Source organism: Dasypus novemcinctus, chromosome 3 (genome assembly GCF_030445035.2).
Source record: "Dasypus novemcinctus isolate mDasNov1 chromosome 3, mDasNov1.1.hap2, whole genome shotgun sequence".
Taxonomy (NCBI): domain Eukaryota; kingdom Metazoa; phylum Chordata; class Mammalia; order Cingulata; family Dasypodidae; genus Dasypus; species Dasypus novemcinctus.
The window spans coordinates 98,574,103-98,588,726 of NC_080675.1; the positions used below are offsets into that span (position 1 = coordinate 98,574,103).

The window sequence follows — 14,624 nt, forward strand, 5'->3', positions numbered from 1 at the left end:
CACAGCAGACAAGGCCTCAGTACCGGTCTTGGATTGGAGCATGACAGTGCTCAGGGTCCTTCCTTCCCACATTTAAAGCAGAGTCCTAGTGGCAGTGTTGTAGAATTTGAGAGAGGTTCAATTATTTGCGTACAGAGAGGCCAGGACTCAGGAATGATTTTGAGAAGGAAAAATGGTTTATTGACGGAGGGCCAGACTTGCGAGCTTTCTGTTTCAATCCCGAGCTGGGAACAAGATTTTTGAATCCCTTTTATACAGAGAGGAAAGGCCAAATGGTCCCTTTGTTTCAGTTCTCAATAGGCTTCAGTTAGCATATATATCTTTCACATCTTAGGTAAGCTTTTAGCATGGACTTCATACATTCTAGATAAGCTTTTAGCATATTTAGTTTGTATTTCCCCTAAATAAAGTTTATAGACGTTGCATTGTTAAACTGTTTCCTGGGACTGGAGTCCTTGCTATTGTTACCAAGGGCAGGACTGCAGCCTCTTACAGTCACACCCACAAGTCAGAGAGCTTAGGTTATCTCTGAAGAGACAAAGAGCCTCCCACCCATAGCCCACATCAGCAGCCCCAGGGAAAAAGAGGGATGGGGTTTTTGAGAATTGCCTCTGAGGGCTGCAGCAAGGAGGGAGGCTTTAGCTTGATCTTGTTTGTGTTTTTCTAATTTGGCTTCCTCCTCTCTATTGTTAAAGACATTGAAGGCTGTTTTAATTAGGTCTTTCTGTGGGGTTTGACCACCCTCCTCTAATCTCTGCAGTTTTTTTTTTCCTGATATCTGGTTATACCTGAGTGACAAAATGGGTAGGTAAGTACAGTTATCTGGATTCAGAATCCAGGTCTAAATTAGTATATTTGAGGAGTGATTCAGTTCATAAATTCATAAAAGCAGCAGCGTTTTCATCTGATTTTTGGGAAATTTCTTTGATTTTGTCATAATTTACTGCTTCGAGGGCTGCCTTTTTCATGCCTTCTATTTTGTAGGCTAGAAAGTGTTCCATGTGATCTAAATCTCTAGAACCTATCTAATATTCCCACGGAGGGAAGGCTGCAGAAATTGTGTCAGTGCCAGGGGCATGTTGGTGAGGGTCCTGTGTGTATAGGGAATGGGCAAAGGCAGTGGCAGCCCAAATGTGGCTATTTTCCTTGGGGCTGGTAGAAGTTATGGCATAGACATCCTGATATGTGAGATCATAGAAGCAAGTGAGGCGTTGGAATTCTTTAATGTATGTAGCAGGATTTTCTGAGGAGTCTAGTCATTCTTCTATCTGACTAAGATTTGAGAGTGAGAAGGGAACATGTACCTGGATAATTCCTTCAGATCCTGCCACTTCTCTAAGGGGAAGTAGGGGGGCTAAGGGTGGTTCAGCTTGTGGAGTGGAGGGAGGCATTCCACAGGAATGAGCATGAGGGGGAGAAAAGGAGGTAGAAGCAGAGGAAGGGGACAGAGTCCGGTGATGCTGGAGGCTGGGAAGGGGATGCTAATGGATGATACAGAGGACGGGGAGAGTGTTCAGGTGGATCAAAATTGGAAGAGCCTTTAGGTGGGGGTGTCTTATGGGAACGTTTCTGATTGAGTAATAGAATTTGGTAAAAGGAACGTGACTGATAGAGAGAAGGAAAATTTTGGAGAAATAGGAACTCCTGAACATAAGGGGCCTCTAGCCACTTGCTATTATGTTAGATGAAGTTTTCCAGATCTCTAAGGATCTGTATGTCAAAGATACCATATTCCAGTCAGTGACTTCCATGCTCTAATTCGTTTTGAGGCCAAATTCTAGTGGAGTCATAGATAAGGAATGTTTCCCATTTTCAGACACTGGGATGAGGTCAGGGACTTCAAAGGTTAACCAAGCAAGTCAGGTGTCTCTGACTTAGTCAGAGAACCTTATCAGCAGGAAGTGTGCACCCAGGACCAGACATCTCTGATCCCTGAGGGGATTCTAGGGTGTAGGTCAGGCACCTGATATTGTTCCCAGAAATGGTGAGGATCACTGACCTAGTTAAGACTTAAGATTTGTGGAGTTGTCTAAAACAACAAGAGAAAGAACAGGATCCTCCAGAGGAGAATTCCTTAACTCACCCAGCTGGTAATCAGAGTCCAGTGTTGAATGGACCAATAGCTGCAGTAAGGGTATGTCTCTCACCAATCTGCAGATCTCAACATAATTACAAAGGTCTCTGGAGTTTGCTCTGGGAATTTCTGGGAGAGGGTGAAAAGGAGGATAAGACTCAGAGTTGCATGATCAGAATCGAAGAGTAAGCCCAAGTGAGCTGCCACTACCCATTGCTTCCTCTTTCCAAGATCAAGCAACAAACTCACTAACTAGGACTGGTAGCTTGAGTGAGCTACCACTGCTCACTACTTCCCAGATTGCAAGATATGATGGCAAGTGTGTCCTCTCCCTGGATCCTGGGTTTCAGCACCAAATGTTAGATGTTGGAGTGAGACAATTGGGATGTGGAGATCAGTGATTGCAGGCAAGGATTTATTGGGAAGCTCTCCCAATGGAGGGGGTATGAAGAATAAACTTCAGCCTGCCCTTGGGAAAGAAAGTCATGGATTTATACAGTACATCAATAGGTAGGAACATGCTTCATTAGTGGGAGTAGGTTTGGTAAGACCCAAGGGCCTATAGAGTTGGCAAGGGCTGGTGGGCTAAGGGCAGTGAATTCTAGGGGTGCAGGAGGGGTTGGTGGGGTTAAGTGGCTTCTTTGTCTATTCTTGTGAGGAAATGAACTGTTTCTGGACATGTAGGCTCAGGAAGGGGGGATGTCTATATCATGGGATGTGGCTACTTCTAAGTAAATGACTGGTCACACTTCCACAATGGGGCGGATTAATAATAATCTTGGAGCTTCTGTAAGTCATGGCTGTTGTTCAGGTCAGGGCCTAGGGACTGAGCCTAGTCCTGTCATCCACCAGAGCTGTTTTCCTTCTGCCATGAATAAAGAATGTTCTTTTTTATCCTGTACCTCAGGAAAAAGAAGACAGATAGAGTCAACCAAGGGCCTGCCATTAATAGAAACAAGGAAAAACCTGTTTTGTTGATAGCCACTGATAGATGCAGTTTATGACAGTGGCCATATAACCTGGGGGAAGCCCATTAATATATCAACATCGCAGTTCCTATCCAGACGTACGAATGGAGACGAAGGTTGAAATTTAAAGTAAGTATGCTTTAAGGCTTCTTCTCCTGAGTTGCAGAGAGGAGTAACCCATTTAACACAGAACACAGGGGGCTTTGAGACCAGAGGCCCTCTTGCCTGACCCTTCAGGACTGCAGGCTTCCAGCTATGAAGCAAAAACAGGCCCCTTGAGATTGGGTGTGGGAATGGGGAAAAAGGGCTGCAGGGAATACCCTGCTCCCCTCCCTCTTCTCAACAGTCTCTAAAAGTAGTAAACGCAAGAGCTTGACCCAAGTTGTGCTGCCCCAGCAGCGCTTTGCCCACACCAGGTCAGCATAGACAAGGGAAGGCAAAACTCAGTGTGAGAAGGAAGACATGTGGAGAGGGGATGAATTACTCTCGCCAGAGGAACTTATCACCCTTTTGTTGTCCTTGAGATGAGGGAGGGGAAAGTGAGGAAGGTCCCTGGGTAGAGCAGCAACCCCAGCTTTGAGAAGCAGAGGCAAAGCCTATCTCATTGATTCCCTGCCCCAAGCCTGGGGGGAAGGCAGGATCCCAGTTCCAGAATGTGTGGACACCTTCCCCGGGTATCCAGGGAGTTTGGGACTCACCCCAGCTCTGGAATGTTTGGGTGTGTGAGGAAGTGGGTAGGAGGGTGTGAGGGGGCAGAAAAGTAGGCATTATCAGGCTGGAGCCAGCTAGAGTGCCACTCCAAATCAGCTTGGGCTGCAGCCCTCCCAGAGACCCATACCTGCTTGATTTGGAAAGGAAACCAAGAAGTCTGTCAAGGGAAAAAGCCCATGCAAAAGGCAGAACAAGGCTTCAGCTGGCAAAAGAAGCTGCAGGAAAGGGTAGGAATCTGCCAATAGATTTGACTAAAATATAATTCAATAAACTGGCTTGACACAATATGGAGAAAATAAAATCTTCCTTTTACATGTGTTTTAGTTTTCTCATTGCTAAAAGAAATCATAAGCAAAGGATTGGTATAAAGAATGAGAATTTATTGACTGATGGTTTTAAGGTTAGATGAAGTCCAAATCAAGTCTTCATTAACGCCATGCCAGAATTACTGGCATTTTGGGGCTAGCTCGTGGTGTCCCTTGTCTTAGGTTTCTCTGCCAAATAGTGTTAAAAATGAATTCATCTCCTGGCTTCTCCTCTTCCAGTTTCCATTGGCTTTCAGTTTCTGTCTTCTCCCTCTTTGGCTTTTTCTCTTTGTGTGACCTTTTCTATAATGATTTCAGTTAACAGGATTAAGGCACTCTTTCAGGTTTATCTAGTGTTACCTCTTTACAAGGTCCTGTTAACAAGTGTTCACATGCACAGGAATAGATTAATTTTAAGAACATGTTTTTCTGGGATACATAATTGCAAACTGCCACACTAGATGACATAAAATTTTTCAGAGAGTGAGGAAAATGATTCAATTTTAAATAACCACAGAAATTTTAAAACCAGTAGGAATAAAATTTGAAGATATGTGTAAGGCCTATGGAGAAAATAATAAATATTTACATTTATATTATATATAATACTTTACTTTTATATTATATATAAAAGAAAGCTGAAAAAAAAAGAGAGGCATACATTATTCCTCATAGAGCTCATTAGTTGTTAACAGTAAAAACTTTTGCCCAAGTAAATATACAAATTCAATGCAATTTAATCATAATTCCTGTAAGATTGTAGATGGATTGTTATACAGGCTGAAACTCAGCAAAGATATTTTTTAAAATCTTGTTTTAAATGAAGAATTTAAAATTAGATAAAAATTTAGAAAATGTAGAATAATGTTATTAGAATTTCACATATCCCTGTCTACATAGAATAATATGACTTTAAAATGCTCTTTGATCTAATGTAAGGGGGAAATAGAAAGGAGAAATGAGTTTATATGGCTATGAGTCTCTAAAAAAAAAAAGAGTTTGGAGGCTGTCAGAAGGATTGCCCTTATGCACAACTGAGCAGAGTCTAAGAGACAGATAAAGTAGATACAATCCCTAGGTATTGGTTCCTTTGAGGGCTAAAGGGGCCCACGGGTTCTATGGTCATGGCAGATAGGGTTCACTGCCATGTCAGATGGCCCTTCTTTGGAGCTGGTGTTTCTGTATGATAAAACTGGACCCAGAGGGGATCTCTTTTCATAAGACTATCATGCTACTTTACTGGAATTGTAGTTGGTATTGGGGTTTCAGATATATTTAGGGGATTGAATCTTTTTACTGACAATATGATAACCAGGTCCTGGGCCTCAACAGACTCCAGCTCCTACAATCTGATTTATTGGACTCATCTCACTCAGCTAAGATGGAGTTGAAGAAGGACAACCACCACACCATGGAGCCTAGAGTGCCTACAACTGAAAGCAGGAGGATTGCATCCAGTAACCATGTGGAATCTGAGCCTCCTCTTGACATAGAGGTGCAACGGACACAAACAATCCAAGGACCTCAGAGAAAAGGTGGCATTGGAGTGGGAAAAGTGGACATGGTGGCTGATGGGTATGGGGAATGGCAGGAAGAGATGAGATGTGGAGGCGCCTTTGGGACTTGGAGTTGCCCTGGATGGTGCTTCAGGGGCAATCACCGGACATTGTTAATCCTCCCAGGGCTCACTGGATGGAATGGGGGAGAGTGTGGGCCATGATGTGGACCAATGACCATGAGGTGCAGAGATACCCAGAGATGTACTTACCAAATGCAATGGATGTGTCATGATGATGGGAGTGAGTGTTGCTGGGGGGGGAGGGGTGTGGTGGGGGTGGTGGGGTCAAATGGGACCTCATATTTATTTTAATGTAATATTTTTACAAAATCAATAAAAAAAGAAAACAAGGAAAAAAAAATAAAAGAATTTCACCTAATATATACCAAAAATATATTTAATGCTGAATTGATTAAAAGTGTGGCAAAAATCTTTTAAAAAGTAGGTCCACTGGATAGTATATATTACAGAAATATACTCATTTGGGGAGAATTCAGATTTGATAAAGGTTACATTGAATTCAAATAAGGTGAAATATTAATTAAAAATGTGGTCATATTAAAGCCTGATTCCACATATCACTATACATAGATATAATCCAGATGGATTAAAAATATCAACTTCAAAACATGTACAAAGACTCAAGAAAACATACAAAATTCATTGATAATCTTTGTATGGAAAGACATGTTTTTATGCTTTTCTTTTTTCTTTCTTTCTGTTTTTTTTTTTCATTTTCTCTTTTGTCTTTTTAAAGACATTTTTTAACAAAATTTTCCAAATGAAATTTTATAATAGAATAACAGCATAATTTTCTTCATAGAGTATAAAAAACAAATTTTGTGCGATTGACAGTGCTAAATGACGTGTTTTTTTTTGTAATCTAATGAGATCATAACCAGTGTTAGATTTCCTTTTCTACTTTATATTCCCACAAAACCTTAACGAAATATTCAAGTTTGCATAGATCAGTCTTCAATACAACACTTTCAATAATATTAGAACATCTAGAAGAAATATAAGTAAATAAATAGAAGACTTCAAAGATACTATAAACTGCTAGACCTAAGAGATATATATATACAATTTCACCCAAATGCAGCATAATACATGTTCTTATCTAGGGCACATGGACCATTCTCCAGGGTAGACTATAATATGGGTCAGAAAAAAGTCTCAATACATTTAAAAATATTAAAAGCATAGGAGTAATCTTCCACAATGGAAATGACATGAAGCTAGAAGTCAATAATGGGGAAAATAGAAAATACACAGAAAGGTGGAAAGTAAACAATATATTCTTTAAAAACCTTTGGAACAAAGAAGATATCACAAGGGAAACTAGGAATTATCTTGAAGAAAATAAATGTGAAAAGACGGTGTAATAAAATATGTGACATGTAGAAAAGGCAGTGCTGAGTGGGAAATTTACAGCACTAAATGCTTATATTTTAAAAAATTATATATCTTAAATCAGAGACCTAACTTCAAAGCTAGAGGATCTATGAAAAGAAGAACAAACTAAACCAAAATGGGCACAAGGAAATAACTATTAGTGTGGAGATAATTTAGATAGATACTTTAAAAAACACGCACACACACACAAAGAGAATTAAGAAAACAAAATAGGTTCTTTAAATAAATCAGTGACATCAAAATACTTTACCTGAAATCACAAAGAAAAAATAAGGGAGGCCACAAATAAGTAAAATCAGAAATGAAAAGGGGATGTTAATACTGACTCTACAGAAATAAAAAGGACTATAAGAAGATACCATGAATAATTGTATACCAACAAATTGGATAACCTAGATGAAATGGACAAAATCCTAGAAATACACAAACTTCCAATACTGACTGATGGTTTAAATGTATGTGAACCCCATAAAATCATCTTAAAGCTAATCCATTTTTGTGGATATAAACCTATAGAAAGTAGTGCCTTTTGATTAAGTTACTTCATTTAATGTCCTTGTGATTAGGTTACTTCAGTATGGCACAGCTTCAAGTGGGTCATAATCCTCTTAGTGAAATCATTTGTGAGAGAATGCAATTTAGATGAAGAGAGAGAGAAAGTCATGGACCCAGAAGCAGTAAGCAAAGAAACCAGAAAGAAAAGGGAGATACCCGCAGACACTGCCCTGTGCCTTGCTATGTGACAGAGGAATTCAGGTTCACTGGCACCTTGTCTTTGGGGAGAAAGCATCACCCAATGATGTCTTGACTTGGGCATTTCCCTGTCCTCAGAACTGTAAGCTTGTAAGCTGATAAATCCTTATCCATGAATGCAACCCATTTCTGGTATATTGCTTTCAGCAGCCTAGCAGACTAAAACACTGACTTGAGAAGAAATAGAAGATCTCAGCAAACCAAAAGCTAGTAAAGGGTTTGAATTAAGTAATCAAAACAATCCCAAAACAGAATAGCCCTCAACAGGATTTTACAGGGGAATTTTACAAAACATTGCAAGATAATTAACACCTATCCTGCTCTAAATCTTCTAAAAAATTGAAGAGGAGAGTATACTCCTAACTCGATCTATAAAGCCAATATTACCCTCATACCAAAACTAGATAAAGATTCCTCAAGGAAAGAAAACTAGAGACAAATATTCCTTGTGAATGGAGATGCAAAAATCCTTAACAATATATTAGCAAACCAAATTCAACTGAACATGAAAGAATCATATATAATGGTCAAGTGGGATTCATTCTACTTATGCAAGGGTGGTTCAGCATAAGAAAATCAATGTATGAAAACACCATATTAACAAAACAAGGGAAAAATATGATTGCATTAATTGCTGCAGAAGGGGCATTTGATAAAACCCACTTCACGTATTTGATTAAAACACTTAAAAAAAATAGGATTAGAAGAAAATTCCTAGTGCTTGAAAAGGGGTATATTTTAAAAAGGCAAGAGATATCTGACTTATTCGTGCAATATATCCTGCCATGAAAACAAAATTTATTGCTAATACATGTGACAACTTGGATGAATCTAATAAATCATGTTACATGAACAAAGCCAGCCACCAAGGACAAATATTGTATGAGCTCACTGATATGAACTAATTTAAAAAGAAAACTCATAGAGTCAGAATTTAGAATTGGTTCACTTTGGAGATGAGTATGAGTAGGAAATGAAGCATTAAAAGTTGGTTCTCTATCTCACACAATACACAATAATTCAAAATGGATCATAGACCTATATGTAAGAGCTAAAGCTATAAAATTCTTTGAAGAAAATTTAGGAGTAATTCTCCATGGTCTTGGATTAGGCAATGGTTTCTTAGATGTAACATGAAAAGCCACAAATGATAAACACTAGGTTAATTTGGACTCCATCAGAATTAAACCAGACTGATTGCTAAATGATGCCTTTAATAGATGAAATGACAAACCACAGAATGGGAGAAAGTATCAGCAAAGCATATATCTGATGACAGAGAAGGACGCCCAAGTATAAAGAACTACAACACAATATTAATAAGAAAAATAACCATATTTGAAAACTCAGCAATGATTTGAATACACATTTCTCCACTGAAGATATTTATTAAAAACAAAACAAAACTGTCTTTTTAGGAATAAGAAGGGTGCTTCAAGTTTTCCAGCAGGAAGTCTTCAGAAGCCAAGAAGGATGGAAATAAGGTCCCTTCTTTTCCTAAGAAGAAACCAACAAAACTATCAACCTCTTCAAGAAACTGAACATTAGGAACATTCAAGAAACTCTCCCCTTTCACTCTTCCTGTTCATTGCCTCTCTTAAGGATATCTCTATACAAACTTTTTAGGGCATAGACTAGTTTTGTATGTCATTTGCATTTATTTAAATAAATACAGCATTATACTTGAATCTAACACCTTAAATTCAGTTTAATTGTGTGAAATTTTAGCCCCTGCTAGTAGCTGACAATTTTTTTCCTAAGAATTCTTAATTTATTTAGTGCAGAAAAAGAACCATAGATTTTGCCTCTACATTCAGAGACTGGATTTTTTCCTGTATCTAAACAACATTGAAGATCTCATTTTCATAGGCAAATTAGCTCATTTGACTTCTTAAAGTCAAATACATGGAAGGATTATTTAGTTGAAATTCTCCTATCGAACCAATCACTACCACCCACCCCCTTTCATTGAGAGTTTGTATATATTTTTCCCATTCTGGCACTGTTTATCTCATTTTAATTGCTGAGGAGATGTCTCTAAAATTGTGAATGAGACCTGAAAAATCAGATACATATTTAAGTAGAAGTCCTAAAGTTTGCAGTAAAATTGGAATAGCAACCCTTGTTCATTTCACTGATTGATCTGTGTTTCTTTCCTATTCAGATAAATGAAGGTAAGTCTTTACAAAGTAGATGAATGAGATAAATATTTCTCGGGTGTCCAAATTTGTATTTCTGGGACTCTCTAGCTCTCAGGAGCTCCAACCTTTCTTTTTCGTCATATTTTTACTACTTTGCACAGGAATCCTACTGGGAAATATTCTCATTACCCTCACTGTGACCTCAGATTCTCACCTTCATACCCCCATATACTTTCTGCTTGCAAACCTCTCTTTCACAGATATATATGTTTCAACACACATATATTTTGCTACCCCCAAAATGATTGCTGACTTTCTCATAGAGCACAAGACAATTTCTTTTGAAGCCTGCTTGGCTCAGATGTTCTTCCTCTATTTTGTAGTGGTGAAATGGTGCTTCTTGTATCCATGGCCTATGACTGTTATGTTGCTATTCACACACTGTTCCATTACATGACAATCATGAGCCGCTGCATGTGTATTATTCTGGCCTTCATCTCCTGGTGTGTTGGCCTCATCCACACTACTATCCAGATGTCATTTGCTGTTAACCTGCCTTTTGTGGTCCTAATCAGGTAGACAGCTTTTTCTGTGACCTCCCTTTAGTACCAAGCTCCCCTGCAGAGACACTTAGTTTATCAGCCTGCTAACTGTTGTAAACAGTGACTTTCTTTCTATGATTTCCTTTCTTCTCCTGGCCATCTCCTACACTGTGATACTTAACACAGCGAGGAAATGCTTATCTGCCAGCATGGCAAAGGGCTGCTCCACACTGACTGCCCACATCACTGTGGTCACATTATACTTGGGGTCATGCATTTTCATCTATGTGAGGCCGATCAACAGTTATTCAGTTAACAAGGCCTTTGCTGTGTTCTACAGCATCTTTACTTCCATTTAAAATCTGGTTATCTATATTCTAAGGAACAAAGAGGAGAAAGGAGCTATGCCAAAACTGAAAAACAGATATTTGAAGTCTGGCCAGGTTTCTGCAGCCATAAGAAATATTCATTTTCTGGAAACTAGGTAAATTACAGGAATGTAACCTCTTTAGTGTTTTCTGTAGATTTACAAATGGAACATCTGTGATGAAAGCAAATCATTTAGGAATAGATTGGGAATCATGAATGAATGATTAATGATGACAAAAGCTACATAATGCTTACTAGTAATTTCAATAGTCTCTTAAATCCAACATATTTTTTATTTCTGTTTTCTAATTATTTCCTTATTTCAAACCTTTTTGAGATATAAGCATATTTTTTTAAAAGACAACAAGAAATATTTACTTTTAAACAGAAAATAAATTAAACTCTTCTGTGGGGGTTCAGTGGTTAGTGGGGTCTGGTTTCCCCTTCTTAAGGGAATCTCATCCCACTGAATACAGTTGCCTGCATAACCCAGGGCACAAGTTAAAATCTAACAAACCTCCTCACAGGTGAGCAATGTACAGATGGGATCTTAGAGTATAACATTTTCTAGACTACTTAATTCCTTCCCATGGTAACATTACCAGGACCCATTTATGTGCTTCATGTGGCCCTAGCAGAAAATCGATATGAAATATCTTTGTACTGACACCCTGTATTTGCTCCTCATTCTACTGCAAGCTCTACTTTCATTCTTCGGCCTGTCACTGCCTAAGACAGTCAACTGTCCATAAGTCCCATTGGATAATGCTCATGTTTGACACCTCTGCTGAGTGCATCTTTCAGGAACTAGGTTGTAAAACCTTCACACTCAATTAAAGGATGGTTCACATCCCAACTTTAGAGTAATTAAAGATATATATGTCTATGCCACAGAGAAAATAGAGATATTTACATATATAGATATTATATATGATTGGTGTTATATAATACTCAATTTATGATATGCTTCATTTGTGTGCATTTAAAACTCTTATGTGCCTGAGAGCTTATGAAGACAATTGCATGACTGATGTCAATAAAAATGCAAAATGCATTGACTATCCAGCAAAAGTCATTTGCATTCAGGAATATGTTTCAGACATCACTGTTTAAGGTGATTGCTTAATAAAGATTATTTATGGGTATCAGCTTACTGTATACATTTATTTAACACTGTATGTTGTATTTAGTTATGTTTTTGTCTTTTGAAAAATGACAATAATCTGGGTAATTTAAAGATGAATTTTAATTCTCTACCACTCCATTTTCATGAGGATGGGGGTCTGAATCCTAGCATAAATGTTCTTTCTTTCCCTAGGAATTAATAGTTGCCATCTTTTTATTTTTAAAAAAATATCTTTTTAGATGCTGTTAATGTAGGAAAGTAGTGGGGGTTGATGGGAATCATATATATATATATGTATATACACACACACACATATATATGTATATTTAGGCAAGGGAGTAAAAAGTTTATTAAGAAACAAGAAAAGAGTACACAATCTGAGACAAGAATTGTGGGCATGCTACAGTGTCCCCTATATTTTTGATGTAACATTTATGCAATCTAAAGCTTTTTTAAAAATAAAAAAATGAAATGTTAAAAATGGTTTATTTGACAGTGTCTTAGTTACCCAAAGTGTTGCCAATGCAAAGTACCAGAAATTTGTTGCCCTTTGTAGAGGGGATTTATTTCAGGTAAAATGTTTCAGTTCTGAAGTCATGAAATGACCAAATCAAACACCATCTGAGATGATTTCCCACCAAACTCAGTTACTATTTATTCTGGGTTCCTGCTATGTGGCAAGGATAACTATCAGTCTCTTATGAAGTCTTGGCCTACCCCTCCAGATTCTACCATCTCTCAGAACTCAGCTGGAAGCAATCAAGCATAGGGTTTGTTTCTTATGGGGTCTACTCTCTCAGTCATGGGTGCTCCACTTTCTTCCCGAGTTTAGCTGTGAGCTATCAGACATATCACACGTATCTTCAATCTGGGGTCATGTCCTTAGGTACTTTTTGGGCTGAAGGCCTTCTAGGCCCTTTTTCCATGCTTCTGTGCTCTCTGGTTCCTGATTCTGGGACCTCTCTCAGCCTCTCAATGTCTCTGTTTGTCTGCAGTCCTTTTTCTGACATGGTTGGATCAAATGATGACTTCCTTCTTTCTCTGTCCTGACTCTCTCTGTCTTCATTTATATAAGTTCCAGTAAGAGGGAGAAGAATTAGCCTGAGTCATTCCTTACTGACATGGTCCAATCAAAAGGATCTCATGCCCTCAGAGTGGATTATTTAAATATAGAATCCCAATACTTTACCATATTAACATCTTATATTGGTGTAGAACACTTTTATAATTGTACTTTTAGTTATAGTCCATGATGTAATTTAGGGTTCACTCAGTAATATAGTACCATGGATTTTATTTTATTTTTAAATTTATTCTGTTACCATATATACAATTTAATATTCCTATGGCAATCATATTCAGAAACATATTTCGGTGTTGTTGATTACTTTCACAATGTTGTGTTATCATCACCACCATCCGTTAAGAAAACATTTCCACCATTCCAAATAACAACCCTCTGAAATTAAAGCCTTAACTTCCCACTCCCATTCCCTTCTCCCCAACCCATGGTAACTTGTATTCTCAATTCTGACTCTATGAGTTTGCTTTGTCTAATTATGTCACGTGAGTAAATTCAAATAATATTTGTCCTTTTCTGCATGGCTTATTTCCTTATTTCACTTAATATGATGTCTTCAGGGTTATCCTATGTTGTATAGTATATATAAAGATTTATTGCTCTTATAGCTGAAAAATATTCTATGATATGTGTGCATGTGTGTGTGTGTTGTACATTTTAATTATCCACTCATTAGTTGATGGACACTTGGATGTCTTTCATTTTAATTGTGAATAATAGTCCTAGGGTTTCAATGTGCAAATATCTTTTCTATTACCTGCCTTCGATTCTTTTGTTTATATACCTAAATGTGTGATTACTGGGGTGTATGGTAGCTCTTTATATAACTTTCCGAGGGGCTTCCCTATAGTCTTCCTCAGCAGCTATACCATTTTACAAGTCCTCCAAAAATTAATGAGTATCTATTTCTCTGCATCATATCCTAAATTTGTTATTGTGTTTTTTTAATGGTAGCCATTTTAGTGCGTGTGAAATGATATGTCATCGTGGGTTTTTTTTTTTGCATTTCCATATAGCTAGTGCCATTGTGCATCTTTTAATATGCTCTTTATCTTCTTTGGGGAAATATCTATTAAATATTTTGTGTATATTAAAAATGGATTGTTTGTGTTTTTATTATTATTATAGATTTTTTTTAATAAATACTGGATATTAAACACTTATTGAATTCAAAATTTCCACGTATTTTCTCCCATTGAGTACATTGTTGTTTTACTTTCATGAGAAAGTCCTTTTAGGAACAAAATTTTTGCTTTAATTTTGATAAGGTCCCATTTGTCTATCTTTTGGTTGATGCTTGTGCTTTGAATGTAAAAAATATAATACCATTTCCTGAAAAAAAATCCTGGTGGGATTATGAGAAGATGGCATTAGATTAAGTAAAGAAGACTCAATTCTCTCACAAAAACAATGGTGAAGGAACCAAAAGCTTCCCAAGGAAACTGCTTTGGGGGTCAGGAGGCCAGGGCTGCATTTCACAACTCCCAGGAGGCTAAGTGACAGAAAGACAGAGAACTGAAACATAAACTTCCTTGGAAAGGTGCACCAATGAGTGCCATCTTCTGGCTGGTCTAGAAATT

At 37.8% G+C, this 14,624-nt stretch overlaps 1 pseudogene; it reads left to right on the forward strand.

Moving 5' to 3' along the window:
* Positions 1-9,978: 9,978 nt before the first annotated feature.
* LOC101444053 (olfactory receptor 4K15-like) lies at positions 9,979-10,956 on the forward strand (annotated as a pseudogene).
* Positions 10,957-14,624: the final 3,668 nt, after the last annotated feature.